This window comes from Pyrus communis, chromosome 11 (assembly GCF_963583255.1).
Source record: "Pyrus communis chromosome 11, drPyrComm1.1, whole genome shotgun sequence".
Lineage (NCBI taxonomy): Eukaryota > Viridiplantae > Streptophyta > Magnoliopsida > Rosales > Rosaceae > Pyrus > Pyrus communis.
This window is the reverse complement of record NC_084813.1, coordinates 2,928,961-2,940,520: the sequence shown is the minus strand read 5'-3', so window position 1 is coordinate 2,940,520 and position 11,560 is coordinate 2,928,961. Positions and strand designations below refer to the sequence as shown.

Below are 11,560 nucleotides of genomic sequence, written 5' to 3'. Positions count from 1 at the left end.
AATATGGGGCAAAAATGTAATTTCACACAACCAAATTGTGCTATTTTTTTTTTCGAAGCCTACATGTAATCCTAACATATCTCTAATTAAAAAAAAAAAAAAAAAAAGCAAAAAAAGAAAACAAAAACTTACCACTCCCACATTCTCTTAAAAAAAAAAATTCACACACTTTGTGTGTGCCTATATGCTAGTATGTGTGAAGAATTCATGTGGAACTATTGACCCTAAAAACTACCAAGTCTACGTGGCACGCAGGCCGAGTAACTAATGAGCTAACTACGTCCTTCAATTGTATGCGAGGCGTGTCAACTCGTCGGCTGAGCTCAGCCGAGGAGTAAAATTTGTTGATGTTGCTTCGAACGCGCTACTGACTTTTTGATCTTGCAACTGCAACTGAGCAAGGACACGTCTCGGTCTTTGGGTTCTCGAGCCAGAAAACAAGGTTGCTAGTTCTGCGAAGTTCGTGAATCGTCGGTGTCGGGTTCGGTCACGGTGATTATATTCGTAAGAGTATAAGTATATTGAACCGGCTCCAAATTATACGGACACAGGTACTCAAAAGAGATGTATGTCTTGATGGTAAATGTGGTTCGGCTGTCAGAATGCCGAACTCTAAAACTTACTTGTGAGTATCCAATCATAAAACCACTCAGCGTTTAATGTGCCGAATGTAGTAACTTGTAACACCTCACTTCGCCGAGAAAGCTAATAAGATGACCTCTGCCAATAAGGATTCGGAAACCCTTCTAGATCGAGACTTGGATAGGTAACTAGTCGGCCTCGACGCAGTACTATTTATCCAAACTGAAGGTGCTCCTCAGTCGACTGATTCTACGGTAACAGTGTTGTTTATCCAAACTGAAGATGTTCGCCGATTGCCTTCACAGTGCTATTTATCCAAACTGAAGGTGTGTTGGCGAAAAAAGAAAATAAAAAATCTCAAGATGTTTGAGAGCTTTGCGCAAGGCAGTTGTGTGTTGAATTGGAGGAGGCTTGAATGACGCATTCCATTCCTATTTATAGCAGCCAATCTCGTCGTGGCCGAATCAGAACTATACTCGAATTAGGATTCGTCGTCCTAGTCCTACCAGGGCTCGGCCAATCCTACTCCTAATAGGACTTTGAACCAAACTCTTTATCCGGCCACCTTCACTTCTCAAATCTCAGCGTCCTCACTCCATTGAGACTCCTTATCATACTAGGACTTAGACTCATCCGCCCTTATCCAAATCACTCCTTCTTGCCATAGGATTAGACCGCCCTAATTGAGTGGCTTATGACCACTAGACAACCCATAGTACATTTGGAAAAGCCTTAGGCCGAACATAAACCTACGCTTGGCCCAAAAATATTATTTTGGGCCCAAACAGGAACAAAACTGCGAACATTTCCCAGGTGCATGAAAGTGAAACTCCTGAAGATAGGGTGGTTGAAATCCTATCCAAGTTACCGCCCAAATCTCTGATGCGTTTCCAATGCATACGCAATTCTTGGTGCACTCTCATCAATAGTCCAAGTTTTGTGGCCGAACACCTCGGGATTTCTATGGACAACAAAATATCATCCTCCATTTGTATCCTTCTCAACCGTTCTTAGGCTCACGTTATTTCAAACAACAATTGGAAACAAGAAATTTTCTAGTCCATAATTAATCTTTCTATTGATAATGATCACACTACAAAACAAAGTGTCCTTAGCGAGGGTCAAATACAGTCGGAAAAGGCTTTTTGTCGTCGCAAATACTTATTTTCGACGGGAAAAAGCCCTCGCTGAGCATCGGAAATTGACCCATTGGAAATACTTTTGTTCCGACTAGCGGCCGGAATTAATTCATTTTGGACACACATGACTCGTTGTTAATAGTTGTATTTATGTCGGAAATGAATGTTCAAAATGGCAAACTTATTTTATTTTCATCATGGAATTTTGGTCGCAAATACTTATAGAGTTGTCGAAATTACTTTTCAAACAACAACAAATGTTTTTTGCAATGACTTTATTGTGTCAGAAAATCTTTTTCCAACAAAATCATCTATATTTACGAGAGTGCACAATCATCGCAATTACAGTTACCAACCATACGAGGTTGTTGAAAATACATAACGGCTTGACAAAAATAGGCACAAAAACATATTTTCTATGATCAAGCGTTGTGGAAAATATGTACTTCCAATGGTGAAGCTTTGTTGGTAATACATATTTGCAATGACAAGCTTCGTTGAGAATATATATATATATATATATATATATTTTTTTTTGACAATGAAGCCTCGTTGAATATATATATTTGCAATGGTGAAGTTTCGTCGGTAATATATATTTCTAACGATGAAGCTTCGTTGGAAATATATATTATTGACCATATTTAGTCATTGCAAATTTTTTTCATAACCAATATTTGGTTGAAAATGGGTATTTCCTATAGGAACGTCTTTGTTATAAATATGCACATTAACGAGGAGAATTTACAATAAAAAGTGTTATTATTCTATTTATAATTAAATTATATAGGCTTATTATATTAACACCCCACAAATTGTTGAATAAACCTCACATACTTAATACACCCCACATTTGTTTTTTCACTTGAAAAGTATCTTAATACCCCCCACATACTTTCCCATAATACCCCCACACCCCACATTCTCAATATACACCTTATATTTTATACATACAACCCATATTTCTCAAATCTTATAAGGCTTTTTTTATTAGCATCTGCAAGATTAATGCAATTAATAACTAAGCTATGATCTTTCATGTTTGATTCATCGCTATATGACTAAGGGTAATATGCAGATCATTAATTAGGGTTTTAGCATGCATGCCAGCTTAAATGAACATTACATACCTTTTCTGTCACATCCCGGCCCGAGCCCCCACCACATCCTGGGCTTGACTCCACCGTAGCACTATATTGTCCGCTTTGGGCCTCGAACACGCCCTCACGGTTTTGTTTCTAGGAACTCACGCGAGAACTTCCTAGTGGGCCATCTATCCTGGGATTGCTCTCGCCTGAACTCACTTAACTTTGGAGTTCCGATGGAACCCGAAACCAGTGAGTTCCCAAAAGGCCTCGTGCTAGGTAGAGATGGGAATATACATATAAGGCTTACAGGATCCACTCCCCTAGACGATGTGGGATATTACATTTTCCACCTCCAAGAACATGACGAATCGAACAAATACACTAATCCTGGCTTTCTATACATACCTTCTGAGTTCATTAAACTTAATTATTTGTATGAGTGCTGTTAATTGATGATACATGTTCATAGTCACCAACTAAAATATGATCGTGATTTATGTGAGGGGTTCTAAGCTTGGTGGCCAAGTAAGCTTGTATAAAGCAAGAAATGGCTTGGAGAATTAGCTCAAATAGTTTTCAAGGTTGCTTTGCATGCCCGCTATAGATATCATTAAAAAATAAACCATGTTTTTACAAATGTACTTATGCCTGGCAATCAATATATTTCAGTTCAGTTTGTAAAACATAAATCAGTCACAATCAAGACATATCGTTTTGGTGGTGGCTACATTATTTAGACTTGGTAATAGTTTACATTGTTCTACACGATCTTGGTAGTTAGCGTAAACATGTCGCGTTGTACGTAATTTGTATCATCCTACATTGTTTTTTATTGAGTTGAAGTTGTGATATTTTTCACATAAATATTACACGAAAAAGTATAAGAAAAAACAAATAAATAATTCATTATTTGCACATATAAATTAGATTTATGTTATTTGTCAAACCTAAAAGAAAATCGTACAAGTTACATGTAGTTCAGATTATTTACAATTTAATTTCTTAAAAGAAAATCTTACAAGTCACATGTAGTTGCAATGCCTACCTACGATCTTATAAAAGAGGTTGATGTTTAGGAGTATGATCCCAATCAGCTGCTGAATGGTGAGCTTCTGATTTGATTGTTATTTTGTACAACTTTTGAGTTCAGTCCGTGTTTTAGGTTCAAATTTGATTGTTTATCGTTTTGTGACTCGTGGATAATACGAATATAGAAGTTTAAATAACGCAGCAAATGTAAGATTAAATAATTATTGATATCATCGAAATCACTAAAACAATGAAAAATATGAAGTCTTACCTCATGTGAAGCTTCCTTCGTCAAAATTTTTTTTCTCAATCAACATGTTTATAGTTTCATTGATTAGGGTTTTGTTCAACAATGGAGGGTGGGAGGGTTTTGATAGATGAGAAGATAAATAATACGATAGAAGGGATTTGGGGTGTATTTAGATTTTTATTTATTTTTAACTAAATAAGGTCAAAATTGTCATTGCATAAGGGGGTGAATAAGTTATTTAATATTAAATTTTAATGTGGGGTGCATTCAATATTTTGTGAGGTGCTAGTATAAAAAGCCATTATATATTGAAATTAAAATGTGATAAAAATAGGTATGTAACTAATAAATTACCCAAACCATTGTATTCAATTTCTCAAAATCCAAACGAAATTATTCGTAAAATTATTTAAAAAAGAAAATGGACAATACTTAAATTGAAAAAAAAAAAAAAAAAAAAAAGCCAATACCCTACGAATAAAATTTAACAAGTTAAGATATTTGGTAATATCAAAATGAAAGTATGATGCACTACTGATCTTCATGTTGAGCATCTGACCAACTTTCAACATTCTCCTGTCAAACAAACAATAACGATCGCATATGTAGAAAATCGTAAAAAACAGATATTCAGATATTAGTTAACGGAACGAAACCTTTTGACAGTTACAAACGAAAACTCACTATTTAACGGTTTATTTTAACTCTGATTTTGATGATTTTTTCACAAATACACTCCTCAACCCTATAAGAGTACGATGAACGAATTCAATCTTCAATTTGAAATATTTGCACTAGTAGATACTGTAAGATCCGACATCAACCAGGGGGTGAGGATCCTGTAAGCCTTATATGTATATTCCCATTTCTACGTAGCACGAGGTCTTTTGGGAGCTCACTGGCTTCGGAGTTCATCGGAACTCAGAAGTTAAGCGAGTTTTTGCGAGAGCATTCCCATGATGGATGACCCACTGGGAAGTTCTCATGTGAGTTCCCAGAAACAAAACCGTGAGGGCGTGGTCGGGGCCCAAGGCGGACAATATCGTGCTACGGTAGAGTCGAGCCCAGGATGTGGTGGGGGCTCGGGCCGGGATGTGACAGATACCTATGTTTTGCTTAATAGAAGTATAAAATAAACTCCAAGTGTTTGTTGAATCTATCGTTTTGAAGGAATACACATTCTACAAAACTAGTTTCAACGATCCAACCGTCATACTTGTTTGTATATGCTCCATGATCGCATACGTAAAAAACAGCAAAAAACAGACTTTTGAATATTAGGTAACAGGATGAAACCTTTCGACAGTTATAAACGAAAACTCACGATTTAACGGTTACTTTAACTCCGATTTTGATAATTTTTTACAAATGTACTCCTCAACCCTATAAGAGTATGATGAACAAATTCGATTTTCAATTTAAAATATTTGCACTACTGATTATGTTCTCTACTTAATGGAAGTATAAAATAAACTTCAAGTGTTTGTTGAATCTATTGTTTTGAAGGAATACACATTCTACCAAACTAGTTTCAACGATCCAACCGTCAAACTTGTTTGTATATGCTCCAAGATCACATACGTAAAAAACAGATATTCAGATATTAGGTAACGAGACAAAACCTTTCGACTCTTATAAACAAAAACTCACGATTTAATGATTATTTTCACTCCAATTTTGCTGATTTTTAACTACACTCCTCAACCCTATAAGAGTACGACGAACAAATTCAATCTTCAATTTAATATTTGCACTAATGGATAGTAATATTTTAATATGGTTTTGTTGTTCGGGGCGTATGTAAAATTTTGGGGTGTGATATCCACACCCCATTTTACTTCTCACACACCTTTTTAATTTTCAGCCGTCGGATTGGATGAATTGAAGAAGATCAACGGACATAAATTATCAAAGAGTGTGTGAGAAGTAAAATAAGGTGTGTGGATAGCACATCCAAAATTTTAATACCCAAATTAATATATACGAGCCCACCACTCTAGTACTGCTTAATTATACCCAAAATAAACCTACGTATAATTTGAGTTGGGATAAACAAAACTCCTTCCTCCGTTCAATGGTTTGGGCGTTCTTGAATTTCTCCCTCCGTTCCATTGTTGGGCGTCTGAACTCTAAGTATTTCTTCCATCATCTGGCCGTTCTTGAAATTTTTTTTCCGTTCCATTGTTTTCTTTTTTATTGCTTGTTCTGTTTTCCAATTAATTGTGACTTCAACCTTAATTTTTTTCAGATTTACAGTTTGTATTTGCGCATGTGTGGGGGTGGTTTTTTTTTTTTTAATTTTTTTTGGCCCGGGGGGGGGGGGGGGGGGGGGGTGTGGGGAAGGGGAAAGGAGGGAGGGTGGTTCTGTACAATTAATTCTGACTTCAACCTTAATTTTTTTTCAGATTTACAGTTTGTATTTGCGCATGTGTGGAGAGGGGGTGGTTCTGTTTTCCAATTAATTGTGACTTCAACCCTAATAATTGTGACTTCAACCTTAATTTTTTCAGATTTACAGTTTGTATTTGTGCGTGTGTGGGGGTGTGGTTTTTTTTTTTTTTTTTTTTTTTTTTTTTGGGGGGGGTGGGGTGGGGTGGGGTTAGGTTGGGGTAGGGGAGGATAAGTATTTGAATTTGGAGTTTGGTTTGATGGGGGTTGAATTTATAGTACATTTAGTCAGTGCATTTTCTTTGTGGTGTTTTAATCACCAAAATGTGCAGGGTGATTAACTAGACATACCAAAAAGGTTATGCTCAACTGGTAATTAACTGTAGCACGATATTGTCCGTTTTGGGCTTCCGCCACGTCCTTATGGCTTTGTTTCTGAGAACTCATACGAGAACTTCCCAGTGGGTCACCCATCCTAGGATTGCTCTCGCCCGAACTCGCTTAACTTTGGAGTTCCAATGGAATCCGAAGCCAATGAGTTCCCAAAAGGCCTCGTGCTATATGGAGGTGGGCATGTACATATAAGTCACATCACCCCCTCTCCATTGGTCGATGTGGGATGTTACAATCCACCCCCCTTAGGGGCCCAAAGTCCTCGTCGGCACACTCGCACCATATGGCAGAGCGGCTCTGATACCATTCTGACACACCCCGACCCAGAATGTCAACTAGGACTTTGAATTGGGTTATGCTGGCCGACACCTGGAAGGTGACGAAGCCATAAAGTGTAGTGATGTGGAAAATGTGAATAAATTTAAACTAAAAGTGCCTAAATACAAGAGTGCACTGAGAGCGGGAATGAACCCAATTCACACGTGATGATAGAGCATAAGTACAATACAGTAAAATAGGGTGAGAATTATACCATCGATAATAATCATCTACACCAAGATTTGCCAATAATTCTCGTCAGTACGAAAACTTTGCTACTAGAACCTGGAGGGGTGAAAAACAAAGGTGAGTGGGTCTTTTTCCTTTTTATAGTGTGTGTGTGTGTGTGTGTGTGTGTGTGTGTGTATATAAAGTTTATAGTTTCCACGAATGCTTTGAACTAAGTTATGCATATCATACCATGATTAAATATTGTTATATTTAAAATGTTGTATTGTTATGAAATTGTGAAATGCCAAACGATCCTACGGGATGCGTAGGTAAGTTCAAGTGAGTTTACCTTATGATTGCATGGGTTGTATTGCATTGGTATGCACACATTTATTTAGAGGTCATCATGGCTGCACCTCGGTATTAATGCTCCTGCCCGAGGCTAGGGCCAACCTTCACGTGATTGTTCACCTTCCACACCGCACGCTCACCTTGGATCCAAGTCTGGTGCCAGCTTGTCGTACAAACCATAATAGGTGGTTCTGCGAATTATCGCACAGCCTTCACGTGATCATAGCACTTGAGCATAGATATTTATACCCAGTCTGTCGTACAGGTCACACTAGTGCCTCCGATTCGTGTGCTAGCCAAGATTAAGAGCTACAGGTCTAGTCGTACAGGTCACGTTAGGTGACTCCGACTAGCATACTATTTTATATTGGTTTCACACCTGGGTTACATTTATTATTGCTAAGATATTATAACATGGTATACTTCAGTTTTCACTGCTCTTTTGCATTGGTTTTCATACCTACGTAGTAGTATTTTCTGGAAACTATACAGATTTTACGGCAAGGGGTTATAACGTTTTCAAAAGTGTATTTTTTATTAGAACTTTATTTTCAAGCCCACTCACCCTTGTTTTTCGCCCCTCTAGGTTCTAGTAGCAGAGTTTTCGTACCGACGAGAATTATTGGCAAACCTTGGTGTAGACGATTACCATCGATGGTATAATTCTCACCCTTTTTTACAGTATTGTACTTATGCCCTGTCATCATGTGTGAATTGGGTTCATTCTCTCTCTCAGCGCACTCTTGTATTTAGGCACTTTTAGGTTTAAATATATTCACATTTTCCACATCACTACACTTTATGGCTTCGTCACCTTCCAGGTGTCGGCAGACACAACTTGATTCAGAGTCCTAGTTGACATTCCAGGTCAGGGTGTGCCATTCATGACTAATTGAGGTCCATATGGTGCAAAATTGAGATTGAATGTGGAATTTTTATTTGCTTCTCTTCTTTATTGGCATGCAATTAATCAATTGACATGGTGGAAATGAAGCCTAGAAATGTTTATTAGATGCCTAATGTTGATGATGATGATGAGCCATATCAAGAAGAAGAGGCGCATGGGGGTATTCAAGCCAACCAAAATCATGACGAAGATGATGAAATTGTTGTATAAGCTCTCATTGTGATTGTGTGTGTGTGTGTGTGTGTGTGTTTTTTTTTTTTTTTTGGTTAGAAAATTTAGTTGAGGAAGTGATGGGGTTATACTTTATCATAGAATACTATATTAAGTTATACACCTTTTTGCTCAACAGTTTTATTTTTAATTTTATGGTCCAATTTTCTCCATATATATTCTAAGTTATATGATTTATTTATTGTAGAATTTAAATTAAGCATCAAACTTATTTCAAGAATATTACAACGACAAATGTGAGCATTGGTAATTAATTGATTCCAACAAAACTGTATGTCTTAAAAATTTATTCTGACAAAGAAAAAATTTTGTCGGCAAAAATATGATTACTTATGACAACAACTAATCACCCTTGAAAATATAAAAGCATTACCGAGAGGACTTTTTTTCCCTAAAAAATATAAAAACATTACCAAGAGGACTTTTTTTTCCCTCGAAAATACTAAATCAATTTCGTCAACAGTACAACCTTCATTATGATGTTGAGGACTCAACTATACCGTTTCCATTGGAAGATCAAGACTACATACTGATTCTTGGTTATTGCAATGGGATTGTTTGTGTAACAGCAGAGAAAAATATTCTTTTATGCAATCCTGCAACGAGGGAATTCATTCAACTTCCCAATTCATGCCTTCTTCTACCTTCTCGCCCCAAGGGAAAATTCAAATTGGAAACGATCTTTCTAGCATTGGGATTTGGCTAGGATTGCAATGCTAAATAATGCAAGGTTTTACAAATTATAGAAAATTCAGAGTATTCAGATGATGAGCAAACTTATTATCATCGTATTGCTCTTCCTCACACAGCTGAGGTATACATCATGGTTGCTAACTCTTGGAAAGAGATCGACATTTGATATCTCAAGTAAAACCTGTTTCTGTTCTTGTCCAACGTACTTGAAGGGATTTTCTTATTGGTATGCAACAAATGGCGAGGAATACGTAATTCATTTGATTTAGGTGATGAGATATTTCATAGAATCCAATCTCTGTGACATCCCGTCCCGAGATTATAAAAACGTACGTGTGAATTTACCTTTTTACCCCTAGTTCGTTACATTTACGTTTAGTGTTGTTTTGTGTGGTGTGGCATGTGTTGGACCACACACACACACTCACACACACTGTCTCTATCTCTCCCGTGTTTCCCTCTCCCTCTGTCTCTTCCCTGTCTCTCTCTCTCTCTCCCGAGCTCCCTTCTTTCTTCTTCTTCCTTCAAACTTGTACGGACAAACCCAACACCCCTCAAACCATCACTGAACGAGGAAACTAAGGACACCTTCAAACTCGTGAAGCTCGTGCGAGTACAACCATACCATTTTCAGGTGAGAAATCCTACGTTTTCACGTCGATTTGACAATGGCCGATTTGTGTACTATTTATGCAAACTTAATCTAGCATGTTTTTGGAATTTTTAAGCTCGTAGATGTCTTAGTGAGGTCCCAAGGAGCCTCGGAGTGCTTCGTTGGACGAGTTTGGACGTCGGGATAGCTTGGTTCAAAGTTGGCCGGTTTTTGAGTTGGAAGACAGGTATGATCGCGTGGTTTTTAGCTTTTAAAAGTGGTATATCGTGATTCTACTAGTCCTAAGCTTCATTTTGGTCAAAGACGGAACTTTGAGGCTGTGTATTGATTACCGGCAATTGAATCGGGTAACGATTAAAAACCGTTATCCATTGCCTCGTATCGATGATTTGTTTGATCAACTGAGAGGTGCTTGTGTATTCTCTAAGATAGACTTGAGGTCTGGGTACTATCAGCTGAAGATTAGTAGGGATGATGTTCCTAAGACGGCGTTCAGGACTCGTTACGGTCATTACGAGTTTCTGGCTATGCCATTTGGGTTGACGAATGCACCAGCAGCTTTTATGGATTTAATGAACCGGGTGTTCCAGCCTTACTTGGATAGATTTGTTATTGTCTTCATTGACGATATTCTGGTGTATTCTAAGTCCAAAGCGGAGCATGTTCGACATCTTACTTTGGTGTTGAAGAGGTTGAGGGAACACCAATTGTATGCTAAGTTTAGCAAGTGCCAGTTTTGGTTAGATCAAGTTGCGTTTTTGGGGCACATCATTTCTGCTCAGGGTATTCTGGTTGACCCTCAGAAGATTGCAGCTGTGGAGAGTTGGGAGCAACCACGAACCGTCACCGAGGTGAGAAGTTTCCTCGGTTTGGCGGGGTATTATCGGAGATTCGTTAAGGATTTTTCGGTGATTGCTTTGCCACTGACGAGATTAACGAGGAAGGAAGTTAAGTTTGAGTGGGATGATAAGTGTGAGCAGAGTTTCCAGCAGTTGAAGCATTGTCTCACTCATGCACCTGTTTTGGCACTCCCGGACGATAGTGGTGATTTCGAGGTTTATAGCGATGCTTCCTTGAATGGTCTGGGATGTGTATTGATGCAGCATGGTAGGGTGATTTCTTATGCTTCGCGGCAGTTGAAACCCCATGAGATGAATTACCCTACACATGATTTGGAGTTAGCCGCTATCATCTTTGCGTTGAAGTTGTGGAGACACTATCTTTATGGGGAGAAGTGTAGGATCTTCACAGATCACAAGAGTCTTCAGTATCTCTTTACCCAGAAGGAACTTAATCTTCGTCAACAGAGGTGGTTGGAGTTGCTCAGCGATTACGACTGCACGATTGACTATCACCCTGGTCGTGCAAACGTAGTGGCTGATGCACTTAGCAGGAAGTCACAGGGCC

At 38.1% G+C, this 11,560-nt stretch overlaps 1 pseudogene; it reads left to right on the top strand.

The window, feature by feature from the left end:
• Positions 1-564: 564 nt before the first annotated feature.
• Positions 565-9,706, top strand: LOC137707753 (F-box/kelch-repeat protein At3g06240-like; annotated as a pseudogene).
• Positions 9,707-11,560: the final 1,854 nt, after the last annotated feature.